This window comes from Amblyomma mixtum, chromosome 10 (genome assembly GCF_055824585.1).
Source record: "Amblyomma mixtum isolate Tamu chromosome 10, ASM5582458v1, whole genome shotgun sequence".
Taxonomy (NCBI): domain Eukaryota; kingdom Metazoa; phylum Arthropoda; class Arachnida; order Ixodida; family Ixodidae; genus Amblyomma; species Amblyomma mixtum.
In genome coordinates this window covers 185,043,229-185,056,471 of record NC_143021.1, presented here as the reverse complement: position 1 = coordinate 185,056,471, position 13,243 = coordinate 185,043,229, and positions in this window count along the sequence as shown.

Below are 13,243 nucleotides of genomic sequence, written 5' to 3'. Positions count from 1 at the left end.
GAAAGAGGCGATGGCGTCATCCCTTTACCGCCATTCATATGGAGGGAGCTCCGCTTGCACCCGTTTGACGATGGGCAGTTCGACGTGCTGTTCGACCATTGTAATTGTCCGCGACTAGGTAATTTTTCCGTCCGGGGAGGCAGTCAAGATGGAAGGCAATCGGTGGCTTGGTGCGATTCTAAACGAGAGTGCCACGAAACGTCCTATCTTTCCATTTGCTGGATGCCGACAGCGGCGAGTGGACGAAGTCAATCCGCTCCATCTGCTACTGCAAAGACATGGTGATCTTTTCTTGCGCTATCAGGAAAGAACGAGTGTTCTTTCTGTCAACCTCGGTCAACGACTACCCTTCAAGCAATACAAATGTACGCTAGACAAGCTCCCTTAAACGTCACCGCTTCTCTAGTTCGCGTCGCAAAGGCAACCTTGAGCGCGGCGTGCGCAGCCTTACCTTAGCTTCCGAAACCAGCTTTCCTTCTGCTCACCCTACTTAGAGTGGCTAACCCTTCTTACCCCAAATCCCCGACAAGCGGCACCTATTCTCCTTCGGTTGGTACTTGCTTGAACTGAAAATGCATTTTTAGCCGTGCCTTCGAGGGCTACCTTCCTCATATTGGGTTGTGGCGCGCGTTTGCTACAAGACACCGCCAAATGCCTCGAAATTTGTCTCGGAGAAACATAAAAAAGGGCCTCCATCGCCGGTTTCGATCGCACTTCGTCTTAAACATTGTTGCCACAGGTCCTTTCGGGCGAAAAGCCGGCTAGAGAAAGGAAAATGACTTCAATGATTGTTACACATAGCAGAAACAGAATAAATGCGCACGTCTGCCGTACAAGTTATAACAACAGCGTTAACACCAGCGTTCGTCGAACACACACGCACGATGACGCAGTGTGCCGCGCTCATGTGCAGTTCCGCACACTCTCCAGATGCCGCGCCTCGACTACATAACCGTTGCTTTCAATGTAGGGGACGCCAGCGAGCTGCTGGGAAAAAAAAATTAAAAGGAAGCCCATGTTCGGTAAACCATCCTTGCTGATGTGTACGAAGTTGTCGCAATGACGCACACATAATTGGTTATCTAAATCGCATCAGAACACTTCTGTCTCCAAATCAGTCCAAACATGGTCGACAGCATCACGAAACATGTACCTGGATCTGGCGGTAAGCAGGCATTGCATTTTAAAAGCAATTACCCTCTTATGGAGGCATTTCCCTGATAACGGGGATGACGTAATAAATATAAAGAAATGCGAGCCGACACAGTCAAAGTGAGAAAAAACCGCGCACCTTTAAGACACGGACTCAGCAAGATAGGGCATGTCTTAAGGGAGCGCTGGATTTTTCCAAATATGAACTGCCAACCAGCCCGTTCGACCCCCCTTACAGAGTCAAATAACGCAGTGGTAAAATGTAATTATCCGCATTCTCGTCACCATGATTCAACCATCAATCATGTAGCATGCAACACGGAACTTGTCACGGGCTGCACCATCATTGTGCTAATTATTTCTCAAACCGACTAGCGCTGATCCGGCCACCTGCACCATTTCAGTAAGCGCCCAAGATGTCTAGTTGCCACCTTCGACTTCGTGGTGGGCCGGTAGAACTGAGTAGTGTAATAAGCATATGTTTGCAGAAGTTTACGGTACTTCTTTTCGCCATGCTGCGATTACCTGGGTACGCACCACGCATGCATGGTAAAGTGACGGACAACGAAAAAATGCGGCACCAGGCCCAGCGTTCAAATTTTGCATCACTCTCACATGCTTAGTCAGAACTTGCCGGATGGAATGCAGGAGAGCTCTACCTGAAACTATAGAGCGATACAAGGGTCCGTCCTTTCCCCTTTCTCTTTAAAATTACCCTTATACCCCTCGCCCGAAAATTGGCAACTATTCCCCACATCAAGCACACTCTTTATGCCGACGATATCACCCTGTGGACCACCCACGGCAGTGACGGCGGCATAGAGAACACCTTACAGGAAGCAGCCACACTCACACAAAATTACGCACGGACCATCGGACTGTCTTGCTCCCGAGAGAAGTCCGAACTGCTCCTCATCTGTCCTAAGAACCACCGCTGTCCCCGCTCCCCCATTGCCATTGAATTGAATGAATACCCTGTACCTGAGGTTAGCACACTGCTTGTATTGGGCCTGCACATCCAGAACAATGGAAAAAACACCACTACCGTCAAGAAACTCAAGCAGGTTGCAGGCGCGATATCGCACCTCATCCGCAGAGTTTCGGGTCATCATAGAGGAATGAAGGAGCGCAACCTATGTCTCCTCATTCATGCCTTTGTCCTCAGCCGTGTGCTGTACACTACCCCACACAACTATCCAAACATCACATAAACGCTTTGGATGCTTTGATTCTCAAGGCATTCAAGGTAGCACTTCATCTTCCCCTCAACATACCCACAGACAGATTACTACGCCTGGGCCTCCACAACACGATTGGGGAACTGGTGGAGGCCCACCGACAGGCCCAATACATCAGGCTCACAAAAACTTCCACAGGTCGGTACATCCTGGACTCCCTGGGAATCAGAATACCGGCCAACGACCCAACCCTCCTCGCCATTCCACGACCCCTTCACCGGGAGCTCCTCATCAGGCCGCTCCCAAAGGATATGCACCCGTCCCACCATGAGCAGCGCCGCAGAGCCCGTGCGAAGGCACTCCATCGAGCGTACGGCTCCGAGCCGGACGCCGTATGGGTGGACGCTGTCTGCACGGGTGATGAAGCGACAGCAGCTGCGGTGGACTCCTCTTCATCCACCCTCCTCACACTACCTCTCCCTCCAGACACGTCCCCAGAGGCTGCAGAGGAAGCCGCCATTGCACTTGCTATCACTCGCACGGAAGCCCGGTATATTTTAAGTGACTCTAAAACTGCGATTCTAAATTTTGCTCGAGGCCGAGTTCATGTGCCTGCTTTTGACATACTGGACTCGCCCGATGCACCCCCGCCCCGCCAAGTGGAGCTGACATGGGCGCCTGCGCCCTCCGGGAATCCTGGAAACGAGGTCGCCAACCTTTTAGCCCGAGGTTCTTTCAACCGGGCTCAGGTGGCCTTGGATAGGGGATTCACGAAGGAGTGAATGCACTCATTCAGTGAGGCGACCCAGGCATACATAGCCTCACGCCAGCTTACCCCCCGCCCCACCCCTCCCTAGATAACAGACACGCAACACTCTGGCGAAGATTACAGACAAACACTCTCCCCTCGCCCCTTACCCTAACCCACTATCATCCCTCCTTCCCCACTCCTTCTTGCGCCGTATGCCCAGAACCCTTCGCCTCTTCCCTCCACATCCTTTCCCTCTGTCCGGCGGACCCTCCCTCGCGGGACCTAGAGAACCTCAAGACCTGGGAGGACTGGAAGACCCTGCTGCGCTCGGAGGACCCGGCCGTGCAGACCATCGCCACCGGCCGTGCTGCCAGTGTTATGGACCTTAGGAACATAGACACTTGAGTGCAGTGGGGTCGTGCGGGGACCCAGGGGCGTGCCCCGAATTCCTTTCGAAATAAAGTTTTTCTCTCTCTCTCCTAGCTGTAGTTCGCGGAGTGAAATCAGTGAGAGTTTGATCGAGCGGGATAGCAGTCGCGATTGTACAGGATGATAAGGGGGCTAACCCTCTGGAGCGTTTTATGCATTGTTGTGTATGTTGCGAACTTGCAGCTTTTTCTCAGTGTGAGCCCAAGCTAGCACATGTTTTTTCAGGTGAATTTGTCACTTTCCATAGTGCAGATAAGGTTTTTCTTTTATCAACTAGCAAACGCAGCGAATAATGTATTTCAATGAGTTTTCTTGGTTGCACCACATCCACCATTTCTTGCAGGCAGATTTTGCCGCCAGTGTTGATGTCACTTCTTTTTCTGAATGTCTGGCATCATGTGCATCATCGAAACAGAAAGTCATTCCATTATCTCGAGGGTGTTAATTTCACCATTCCTGGAGTTTGAATATTGGTATTCCAAAAGATTTTGCCAGAGTGTAAACAATTTTGCATACACTTATAAAATATTGAACATAGGTTTTGAGGAAAGGGAATGGCGCAGTAACTGTCTCACTGTGTGTGGAAAAGTTCTATATTTGTGCGGAAGGAAGGGTGCGGAAGGAAGGAAGGGAAAACTATTTTCACTAATGCTTTTTCCTGCGGTTTTTTTCGTATATTTTTATGATGTAACTTTTTGGCTGTGGTAGAAATAAAGAAACTGAAGCTCAAACTCCTCAGTGGACACCCGAACCGCGTCGAAATAGAAGGGATAAATGAGGGAGTGCAATAAGAAAGGAAGGTTGGTTGGTTGGTTTGTGTGGTTTAACGTCCCGAAGCAGCTTAGGCTATGAGGGACGCCGTAGTGAAGGGCTCCGGAAATTTACACCACCTGGGGTTCTTGAACGTGCACTGACATGGCACAGTACACGGGCCTCTAGGATTTCTCCTCCATAAAAATTCAACCGCCGCGGCCGGGATCGAACCCGTGTCTTTCTGGTCAGCAGCCGAGCACCATAACCAGGCGCAGGGGCGAGAGTGTGTGAAAGCAACTGGTATCTGTTCTCGCTTCGGCGAGCACGGCTTCGGCCGCTTATCTGTTTTAAGCATGGAATGCTCTTAGCTCCCGTTCTCGGCATTGTGGTGACGTCACGTCGGGACCGAGAGCCATCATCCGGGCACTGAAATCCACTCATCCAGGCTCTGAAACGAGAACATCCGGGCACCGTATGAGACTTCACGAGATTCAACGAGACTCTCTAAGCCCTTCTGCGGGACCGGCATACAAGCGCCGGTTGCTCTCCAAACGAGTCACAAAAAATAACTGCTGCCAGTGTCTTCTGAGTGTTTATCAAGATATCAGTCGAGCTGTGCATTTGATAATGCACGGAATTATAATTTCCGATTTCTAATAACGCGTGGAAAAAGCACATACATGCCACAATACACTTCGTTGTCATACGTGATCTGTTAGGGGCTTTGAGAGAAGGCCGCTTAGAGAAAGAGGGCGAGAAGGGCTTTCCGCGGAAAACTTTCGCTTATCCCCAAGGATGGCGCTGCGGTCCCACACACTTTAACACTCACGCATGTAAAAGACCGGCCGCTTGGCCTTCATGCTCTTTCCCCCTCTGGCAGGCAGATGTATACACGCTCGCGGAGTATTCGAACGCGCTGCATATACATTCTTGTCAGGCCTGCGTCTCGTCGGGTCCGCGTACGCTTCTGCATCGTCCTGCATTTCAATGCCACCACCGTCACAGCTGCTTAAGCCGAGCAATGGAGCCTGTGTTAGGGCCGTAAACATTTCATGCTTACTCTACTCTCGGTTACGGGAGAGGCGCAATTTTTTTTTCAGCAGCGTCCGCTCCGGCGGACGCAGTTGTTGCTGCGACGCGCGTCTTTTCTTTCCCTTTTTTCTTTCCTCTGATCTTTGAACTCTCCTCTATCTGCACGTGGCAGCGGTGGTAGCTCGGCTGGAGCCAGTTGGCAGGCCCGTGCAATTTTCCTTTTCACCCTTCTCTCAGCAACAACACCATAACCACTTAGGCGCTGAGGTGGCGCAGTGGTTATGGCTCTCGGCTGCTGAACCAAAAGACGCGGTCCCAGCTGTGGCGGTCGAATTTCTAAAAAAGGAAGGAAGAGGTTCTGTATAGGAGGGCTCCGGTATAATTTCTACCACCTGGAGACCTTCAACTTGCACTGACATCGCACAGCACATGGGCGCCTTTTGCCTTTCATCCCCAACAAAACGCGGCCGCCGCGGCCGGATTCGAACCCGTCCCAGTAGCCGATAGCCCAGTATCCGGGCCAGTAGCTGAACGCTCTCACCACTGAGCCACCGCGACGAGTTGTAAAAAATTACCCTTTGCTCTTTTGGTTGGGTAGCTTGTGAATATGCTGTGTGTGGAAAAGTTCTATATTTGTGCGGAAGGAAGGAAGGGAAAACTATTTTCAGCAATGCTTTTTTCTGCGGTTTGGGGGCATCTTCAGAGACGTCTTGGTTCTATCCCCAGGAGCCTTATCCGTCGAAGTCGTCCGCCTCAAATCAATGGTCGGTTGCCCTCAGTCCAGGGCTCCGCTGGCCACTGCCGCCCGTTGAGCTCGCTGTACCAGACCTCGTTGGTCTTCACAGCGGTCGCTGGACAGCAGAGTCTCCCATTGCTCCGCACTCGGAAAAATTTCTGTTTTGACTCGAAATGAAAAAAAACTGGCTGTGGCTTAGGTAAGGTTAAGGCTGTATATCTCGAAGCGAAAAGCTGCGGCGAGGCCGAGGATGTAGTGCAGTGTCTTCTGAGACCTATCATATGGTGTGGGCCTGCCCCTCTAACCCCGCTATTCCCCCCATCCCCAACCCAACCCGGGAGGACTGGGAGGCGACCCTGCTCGGCTGCCACGACTTACAGGCCCAACAAGCCTTAGTAGGGCGCGCCCGGGCGGCGGCAACCGCCACTGGGGTCCCATACTAGGGACCTCCACCTAGTGTTTGTAAGGATCGGTCCCTTACGGGCTGATCCAAACATACCTTCTGTCCTTTCTTAATAAATGTTTTCACCACCACCACCAGGCCGAGGATGAGCCGCGCGTGTAGTGAATACGGTGCTGTCTTAGGTTGCTTTAGAGACATGTACTGTGGTGTGCATTCCTTTCGCGTGTACACCAAGATATGAGAGACAGGCATTTGCTTTCCTTAAAACTACTTTTCATTTCATTTTCCTTAAGGTCCTTACGGCGCTGTCCGGGTATCCACCGAGATATGAGAGAGACAGGCGTCTTTTCCTTTGCTTAAAACCAATTTTCTTTTCATTTTCCTTCCCTTACTGCGGGGTTCAAGTGTGCACCGAGATATGAGTTTCCTGGCGCACTGTTTGTCTTTGTTTGTTTGTTTGTTTTTCTGCCTCTCCTGTGACGTCCCTCGGTTCTGCGCATGCGCAGCTGGGGCTAATTCTGATCAAGTTCTGATCACGGAGCATACGCCGGACTTGAGTTTGACTAGCCTAGTGAAGCTTTTCGCTTAAAAAATTGGCAGTGACAGCTCTGCTCGGCCCACCGACAGGCCCAATACATCAGGCTCACACAAACCTCCACAGGTCGGTATATCCTGGACTCCCTCGGAATCAGAATACCGGCCAACGACCCAACCCTCCTCGCCATCCCACGACCCCTTCACCAGGAGCTCCTCATCAGGCCGCTCCCGAGGAATATGCACCCGTCCCACCATGAGCAGCGCCGCAGAGCCCGTGCGAAGGCACTTCATCGAGCGTACGGCCCCCAGCCGGACACCGTGTGGGTGGACGCTACCTGCACGGGTGATGAAGCGACAGCAGCTATGGTGGACTCCTCTTTATCCGCCCTTCTCACACTACCTCTCCCTCCAGACACCTCCATAGAAGCTGCAGAGGAAGCCGCCATTGCACTTGCTACCACCCGCACGGAAGCCCGGTACATTTTAAGTGATTCTAAAACTGCGATTCTATATTTTGCTCGAGGCCGAGTCCATGTCCCTGCTTTTGGCATACTATACTCACCCGATGCACCCCCGCCCCGCCAAGTGGAGCTGATATGGGTGCCCGCGCACTCCGGGAATCCCGGAAACGAGGCCGCCAACCTTTTAGCCCGAGGTTCTTTAAACCGGGCTCAGGTGCTCTCGGATCGGGGATTCACGAAGGAGCGCATGCACTCATTCAGCGAGCTGACGCAGGCCTACAGAGCCTCACGCCAGCTCTACCCCCCGCCCCACCCCTCCCTAGAAACAAACGCAACGCTCTGGCGCAGACTACAGACACACTATCTTCCCTCACCCCTTACCCTAGCCCACTATCATCCCTCCTTCCCCACTCCGGCATGCGCCCTATGCCCTGAACCCTTCGCCTCTTCCCTCCACATCGTTTCCCTCTGCCCGGTGGACCCTCCCCCGCGGGACCTAGAGAACCTCAAGACCTGGGAGGACTGGGAGACCCTGCTGCGCTCGGAGGACCCGGCCGTGCAGACCATCGCAACCGGCCGGGCTGCCAGTGTTATGGACCTTAGGAACATAAACACTTGAGTGCAGTGGGGTCGTGCGGGGGCCCTGGGGCGTGCCCCGAATTCCTTGTGCAATAAAGTTTTCTCTCTCTCTCTCTCTCTCTCTGCTCTGCCAGGATATACGTAGCGTGAAGTGAAGGCGAGGTGTCCATATCTCGGTGGACACCTTTACCAGAAAGAAGGCGCATAACTGCCCTCTTGGAACGGTGGACACCTAAACCGTGCTTTAAGCTAAGTGGCGGTAGTCACAGGTGTGCGCTGCATGCGTCGGCATTGACAACTTTGTACCAGAAACCCGGCGCTGAAGCATAGGCCGTCGGCGTTTGTTCTGTTCATTGGCATTGGCGTTAACGTTTTACACTCCGATCATTTTAAGCAAAGGAAGTGCGCATAATGGCTCCCTGGGTCAGTGGACGCCTGAATCGCACTTATATCTACGTGGGGCGATCAGAGTGAGATGTGGGCTGCAAGCATTGACAAGGTTGTGTCAGTAACGCGGCGCTGAAGCTATAGGCCGTCGGCGTTCATTGTCTTCAATGGCGTTGGCGTTGTCAACGTTTTACACTCCAATCATTTTAAAAAGGAAGGCGAGCGCGCGCGGCGAGACACGCCAGCTGTGCGCCGTGTGACGTCACTGCTCCTCACGCACGCGCAGCGCGGCTCTCCGGTAGCCACGCGAAACTGCTCAACCTCGGCCGGTGTAGCCCATGTTACAAAAATATTGCCGACGATTACGTTAACTTCCTAATGCGAAATCTGAGCGCAGCTCATCAGCTGTTTAACCCTTTCGGCCCTGGTGTCCTATAAAAAGGACACGAAGCAAAACGGCTATAAGTCATGATTTAAATGCCCAGTAATCTGAAACAAGAACTGAGCCGACTCCCAGGGCATCCCTATAAGCACAGACATCACTTTCTTCTTCGTCTTCCTCATCGTAGCGCCGAGAGTAAACAAACAAAATGGCGGAAGATGGGAACGGCGGCTGCAATGGTAAGTGCTATTTTGCCATTTTTTTACTCCATACCTAAGAATGTGTTCGCGATTAGAATTTTGCAGGTTGTTTTAAAGACACTAAAGGCTTTAAAAGTTGCACAACGTTTTCTGTGCGGTTAGTACATTTGACGCAGCACGCCGCAATATGTGTGTCCTATATATAGGACACCAGGCTTCAGTGGTTATAAACCACCGGCGCGTGTTGCATGCAAGTGCGGAACATTTTTTTTTCTAATGCCTAATTTTTCTTTCTGTTTTATTGCAGAGGCAAAAACTGTGACCTTACTCAACGGTAAAGCGGCCTCAGTTAAGACATCTGCATCTCGAGGATCCAGATGTCATGTTTGCTGCACTGAAGGATGGTTACGTGTCGGAGGTTGAAGACGCTGAGGAGGACGTGGATTTGCGCTGTCGGCTGCCTCCAGCGGTGATGAAGTTGACAAAGCAACACCGGAAGACAGGTCGTGGTGCAGGAGAGCTTTCAATAAGCTAGCAGCCACGTATCACCATCAATAATCTGGTGACGAGAATGAGAATGATCTTGGTGGTCTACCGACCCCGTGTGCGTATTTTTCTCGGTACGTGCCGAAGAGTGTTTTTGCTGTTCTGCCGAGGAAACAAACATGCATTCTATTTATCAAGAAGGAAAATCCGTTGAGATGATGAAGAAGAAATCAGAAAGCTGATTTCAGAGCATTTAGCGATGGGTGTCTTTCGCTAGCCACGGCTAGAATCTGCTTGCACATTGCAGACGTGAACGGAGACCTGTTGTGAACGCTCTGCCTTCACTACGGCGAACGCTATGCCTTCACTACGGCGAACGCTATGCCTTCACTACGGCGAACGCTATGCCTCACAACGGCGAACGCCAAGCGCATGCTCCTCACGCTTTCCCTCGTCCCTTCCTCCCCTTACCCTCGCCCGGTCACGCTATGTAAGCTGGCTGATCGGGATGAATAAACGCTCTTTCTATCCCGAGCGTCCGTTTGTGTTCCATGGGAGCACGGCACGCGCAATGCGCGCACAAGCTTTTTAACAAGACCACACCAGCAATGATCCTTTCTGGAAGGTCAGGACAGATTTGGACGCCTTTCGTGAAAGATGCCTAAACCTCTCTTTCGAGGAGCCTCTTTGCAGCGATGAGCAAATCATTCCGTTCAAAGGACAGCGAGGCATAAAACAATAAATAAAAGGGAAACCAAATAAGTGGGAAGTGTAAGTTTTCATGCTGTGCGGCGCCTTGGGGATTTTCTACGACTTCCTCGTTTATCAAGGTTCATCCACTGAACTCATTCCAGCTGTTTCAAAACTTTTCACACGGATTAATCAACGTCCAGTATTAGCTGAACCTCAAGGCAACCAGCATGTTTGTTCTCAATATTTGAATTTTTGTGAAAGTCTTGAAATAAAGAGTAACGTCAAACATTGCTTTCTTTTGTTCTTGCAACCACTAAGCCCTGGTGTCCTATATATAGGAGACGACGCCACCTTTAAAACCAAGGGAGTTCTAGAAAAATTTTTTGCTTTAGTGTGTTCCTTGGGTGGCAGTGAAGCAAAATAACACTTTAGAAAAATTCCCGAACTAGCAAAAAAAATTCAGGGCTGAAAGGGTTAACCTTTGCGATAGATTGAGGCAAAGAATTCGAGCAAGGCATGGATGTACGATTACAGACAACTTGTTATTTTTCACGCATATTGCTTCTTCAAGAAACACTCCAATTGCATTCTTGATTGTCATGAAGGAAGCTTTGTGGTCGGAGAAATAGATGGATATATGCTCGACGTGCTGCACCAGTGCATTGTTCTCAAAGTCGAGGTCTATGCAAGTATGTCGCGAGGTTGTCACAGCCGTAGGAGGTGTTAAGAGCGCGAAGAACGGGATGTTCTTCCGCATAAGTGGTAAGGAATTCCTGGTTGTCATTATACATAAAGTCCCCACCCACCGTGCTACCCTGGCAGGTGGCAGTTAATGGTTGATCGCGAGAAATCGCCACCGTTGAAAGCGCTAACGCATACAGCCCACATCTCTCTCTCATCAACGTGAAAGACATGAGAGTGCACAATGGCAACACGGACAGGTAAGGAAACAGGATGAGCGCTGCACGCAGCGCACATCCTGTTCCCTTAAGGCTCACCTCCATGGACACATCCGAGGCGCACGAGGGCAGCGCCTACGCGCCCAGCGCCGCACCGCGACAAGCGTCGGAAAACATACGCAACTCGATGGCCTGTCTCCTCCTATCGCTGGCACTGGCGCTCAGCTCATCTCAGCGAGGAAAATGGCGCGAAGGGCCGTACCTGGCCGTACCGGATGCCGAGAGGACTGCGTTCTCTGATGGGTTACACCGACCGAAAACCAGCGAGCCACTTCCGGCGCCGGTGCGAGCGAGGCGCAGATATCTGACATGGACAGATATTTGCCAAGCGCCAGCGCTAGCTCGCGTCTGCGCCTCGCGCATGCAGAGACCGGCTCCGGCGTAAGCTGGCACGCGTAGGCGCTGCGATCGAGCGCCTCGGAGGGGCCCATGGAGATGGGCCTTTACGTCCATGTTGCCATTCTGTGCTGTCATGTCTTTCACGAATACGCACCAACAAGCCCAGCTGCAAAAAAAAAAAACAGCCGTCTTGGTGCTGCTTGGCACGCGTTGCAGCCCAGAGAGGAGTGCCGTGGAGGAGGTCGTCGGCGGCATGGCGACCGTGGCGATGATGGCTCCCGCCATCGCGTTTAGCCTCTTCGCCTTCCTTTCGGCGGAGGCATGCGTGAACGACCTGTGCAGTCGCCTGGGAAAGCTCGTCCACTTTCCGGAAGTTACACCCCACGTAAGTCCGCATTAACAGCTGGGCATTTTGACACCCATCGTCGTCGCCTTCCGTGCCGAGTCCGCAAAATGAGAGCGTCTACCATTAATAAACGCTTGCTCTAGGGGAAAGTAAAACTATAGAAGGGTGGTTTGATTTTGGTTTAAGGGGCTTAACATCCCAAAACGATTCAGGCTATGCGGAACGCCGTATACGGAGGCCTCGGGAAAATTTCAACCACCTGCGGTTCTTAACGTGCACTGACATCGCACAATACACGGGCCTCAAGTATTTCGCCTGCATCGAAGTGCTACTGCCACGGCCGAGATCGAACCCAGATCTTTCGAGACAGCAGCCGAGAGCCGTAATCACTGTGCCACGAAGGCAAAATGGCACGAAAGAGCGGAATGAGCAGTGCCCACAATGCCTAGACCTTCAGGCATGATAGATTATATAGCAATGGAGGGTAAAGGTAAACAGTGGCAGCAGGAAGACAAAATAAATGGCACGGGCAGGTATTGTCAGGCCAGTCAATCAGATGCTCGTGCATGGTGACCAAGAAAGGCCCTCTTTTAATGTTCCGTCGTGCAATATGTACTACAGCCAGAACAGTCACATGAATTTTGTGAGGAGTGGGTGAGGGAAACGAAGGCATGGCGCATATCTCAGCGCGTATCAGTGGAACGGGCGAGCGCACACTTCTTATCAGGATGACTGACATCTTCCCCTCTTTTACAAGCACTTCGTGTGGCCACAGAAAAAAATAAAAAACACCACCATTCAGTGATTGATACCGAGCCTTTTCGGCGTTCGGACGATGCGCCCATATCGCGTCGTTCTTTGCACTGGTGTTGAAGTTGCATTTTCAGGTACGTTCGCTTGGTTGTGATTGGATGACTGCTCCAGCACGATGGTGTTACCAAGCGGATCAGAAGCAGTTCGTGTCTTTACGTCGTTGGTGGTGGTTTTCTCTAAGGCAGCTGCCTTGACGCTGGCCGCCTTGTGCGGGGCTGGTTTCTTCTTTAGGGAGCAGCACCAGAAGACGTCTGTTTCGGCGTATGGCTCCCCCTTCAGACAGGACCCAGTAGGACATTTGGGTCTAAGACGGACGGAGGACTGCGCCCCGGGAGCACCTTTCTCGCAGCCACACCTGGTTACGTCAGAGAAACTGGGAAGAGGTCTAGCAGCATGACGTCTCTCAAAATACAACTTTTGTTTCTCTCGGCTCTGGATCCGCTTTGGATCCTTTGCCTGCTCTGAGCGTATGCAGTCTAGCATATCATCTGAGGGCGCATATCGGACAACTCCGTCCACAGATGCTGAAACGTTAGCTTCAGGCAGTGCTCTTATGGCTAGTTCCGTGTTCAAGAAAGAGTGTCCGCCGTAGCGATGCTTTTGCCCGGAAAATGTGTAAGCGCGAAC